We start from the raw sequence: 3,604 nt of genomic DNA, 5'->3' as shown, positions 1-3,604 counted from the left end.
TGTCAATATGGAGGTGACAAGGATATGGAGGTGTCACTGTGGAGGTGACAGGGACACAGAGGTGTCACCCTGGGGGTGACAGGGACATGGAGGTGTCACTGTGGAGGTGACAGGGACACGGAGGTGACACCCAGGAGGTGGCAGGGACACAGAGGTGTCACCCTGGAGGTGACAGGGACACGGAGGTGACACCCTGGAGGTGGCAGGGACATGGAGGTGACACCCTGGAGGTGACAGGGACACGGAGGTGTCACTTTGGAGGTGACAGGGGCACAGAGACACCGCTCCGGATGTGACTGAGGTGTCACTGTGGAGGTGACAGGGACACGGAGGTGACACCCTGGAAGTGACAGGGACACGGAGGTGTCACCCTGGAGGTGACAGGGACATGGAGGTGACACCCAGGAGGTGACAGGGACATGGAGATGTCACTGTGGAGGTGACAGGGACATGGAGGTTACACAGTGGAGGTGACAGGGACATGGAGGTGTCGCTGTGGAGGTGACAGGGACATGGAGGTGACACCCAGGAGGTGACAGGGACATGGAGATGTCACTGTGGAGGTGACAGGGACACGGAGGTGTCACCCTGGGGGTGACAGGGACATGGAGGTGTCACTGTGGAGGTGACTGGGACACGGAGGTGACAGGGACATGGAGGTGACACCCTGGAAGTGACAGGGACACGGAGGTGTCACCGTGGAGGTGACAGGGACATGGAGGTGACACCCTGGAGGTGGCAGGGACATGGAGGTGTCAACCTGGAGGTGACAGGGACACAGAGGTGACACCCTGGAGGTGGCAGGGACAGAGTGACACCGCTCTGGAGGTGGCAAGGACACAGAGGTGTCACTGTGGAGGTGACAGGGACACAGAGGTGACACCCAGGAGGTGGCAGGGACATGGAGGTGTCACCGTGGAGGTGACAGGGACACGGAGGTGTCACTGTGGAGGTGACAGGGGCACAGAGACACCGCTCCGGATGTGACAGAGGTGTCACTGTGGAGGTGACAGGGACATGGAGGTGACACCCTGGAGGTGACAGGGACATGGAGGTGACACTGTGGGGGTGACCAGGACATGGAGGTGTCACCCTGGAGGTGACAGGGACACAGAGGTGTCACCCTGGGGGTGACAGGGACATGGAGGTGTCACTGTGGAGGTGACTGGGACACCGAGGTGTTGCTGTGGAGGTGACAGGGACATGGAAGTGACACCCTGGAGGTGACAGGGACGTGGAGGTGTCAATATGGAGGTGACAAGGATATGGAGGTGTCACTGTGGAGGTGACAGGGACACAGAGGTGTCACCCTGGGGGTGACAGGGACATGGAGGTGTCACTGTGGAGGTGACAGGGACACGGAGGTGACACCCAGGAGGTGGCAGGGACACAGAGGTGTCACCCTGGAGGTGACAGGGACACGGAGGTGACACCCTGGAGGTGGCAGGGACATGGAGGTGACACCCTGGAGGTGACAGGGACACGGAGGTGACACCCTGGAGGTGGCAGGGACATGGAGGTGTCACTGTGGAGGTGACACGGACACCGAGGTGACACCCTGGAGGTGACAGGGACATGGAGATGTCACTGTGGAGGTGACTGGGACACTGAGGTGTTGCTGTGGAGGTGACAGGGACATGGAAGTGACACCCTGGAGGTGACAGGGACACAGAAGTGCCACTGTGGGGGTGACCAGGACATGGAGGTGTCACCCTGGAGGTGACTGGGATGTGGAGGTGTCAATATGGAGGTGTCACTGTGGAGGTGACAGGGACATGGAGATGTCAATATGGAGGTGACAGGGACATGGAGGTGACACCCTGGAGGTGACAGGGACGTGGAGGTGTCACTGTGGAGATGACAGGAACAGGGAGGTGTCACTGTGGAGGTGACAGGGACACAGAGATGTCACCCTGGAAGTGACAAGGACATGGTGGTGTCACCTTGGAGGTGACAGGGACATGGAGGTGTCACCTTGGAGGTGACAGGGACTCGGGTGTTGGCCTGGAGGTGGCAAGGCCATGGAGCTGTTGCTCTGGAAGTGTTGGGGATGCCGAGGGGTTCTGGAGGTGACGAGGACACAGGTGTTGGTGTGGAGGTGACGGGGACAGACAGATATTGCTCTGGAGGTGACAGGGACACAGAGGTGTCACTCTGGGGGTGACAGGGACACAGAGACACCGCTCCGGATGTGACAGAGGTGTCACTGTGGAGGTGGCAGGGACACGGAGGTGACACCCTGGAGGTGACAGTGACATGGAGGTGTCAATATGAAGGTGACAGGGACGTGGAGTTGTCACTTTGGAGGTGACAGGGACACGGAAGTGTCACTGTGGAGGTGACAGGGACGTGGAGGTGACACCCTGGAGGTGACAGGGACACGGAGGTGACACCCTGGAGGTGACAGGGACGTGGAGGTGTTGATATGGAGGTGACAGAGACACAGAAGTGTCACTGTGGAGGTGACAGGGACACGGAGGTGTCAATATGGAGGTGACAGGGACACAGAGACACCGCTCCGGAGGTGACAGGGACACGGAGGTGTCACTGTGGAGGTGACCGGGACACGGAGGTGTTGATATGGAAGTGACAGGGACATGGAGGTGTCACCCTGGAGGGGACAGGGACACGGAGGTGTCACTGTGGAGGTGACCGGGACACGGAGGTGTTGATATGGAAGTGACAGGGACATGGAGGTGACACCCTGGAGGTGGCAGGGACATGGAGGTGTCAACCTGGAGGTGACAAGGACATGGAGGTGTCACCCTGGAGGTGGCAGGGACACGGAGGTGTCCCTGTGGAGGTTACAGGGACAGAGGTCTTGGTCTGGAGGTGACAAAGACACCCCGATGTCCCTCTGGAGGTGGCCGGGACACGGGCATTGCTCTGGGCATGGCGGGGACATCCTTTGTCACATTCCCTTTTCCTTTCCCCCCTTTTCTTCCCCGTTTTCCCCCCCTTTCCTTCCCCCCTTTTCCTCCCCCTTTTCCTCCCCCTTTTCCTCCCCCTTTTCCTCCCCCCTTTTCCTCCCCCTTTTCCTCCCCCTTTTCCTCCCCCTTTTCCTCCCCCTTTTCCTCCCCCTTTTCCTCCCCCTTTTTCCTCCCCCTTTTCCTCCCCCTTTTCCTCCCCCTTTCCTCCCCTTTTTCCTTCTCCTCTTCTTCCCTGTTCCCCCCCCTTTTTCCCCCTTTTTCCCCCTTTTCCCCCCCTTTTTCCCCCCTTTTTCCCCCCTTTTTCCCCCCTTTTTCCCCCCTTTTCCCCCCTTTTCCCCCCCTTTTTCCCCCTTTTCCCCCCTTTTTCCCCCCTTTTTCCCCCCTTTTCCCCCCCTTTTCCCCCCTTTTCCCCCCCTTCTTCCCCCCTTCTTCCCCCCCTTTTCCCCCTTTTCCTCCCATTTCCCCCCTTTTTCCCCCCTTTTCTCCCCCCTTTTTCCCCCCTTTTTCCCCCCTTTTTCCCCCCTTTTTCCCCCTTTTCCCCCCTTTTTCCCCCCCTTCTTCCCCCCTTCTTCCCCCCCTTTTCCCCCTTTTCCTCCCATTTCCCCCCTTTTTCCCCCCTTTTTCCCCCTTTTTCCCCCTTTTCCCCCCTTTTTCTCCCCTTTTTCTCTCTCTCT

This window comes from Aphelocoma coerulescens, chromosome 3 (assembly GCF_041296385.1).
Source record: "Aphelocoma coerulescens isolate FSJ_1873_10779 chromosome 3, UR_Acoe_1.0, whole genome shotgun sequence".
In the NCBI taxonomy this organism is placed as follows: domain Eukaryota; kingdom Metazoa; phylum Chordata; class Aves; order Passeriformes; family Corvidae; genus Aphelocoma; species Aphelocoma coerulescens.
Note: the sequence above shows the minus strand (reverse complement) of the source record.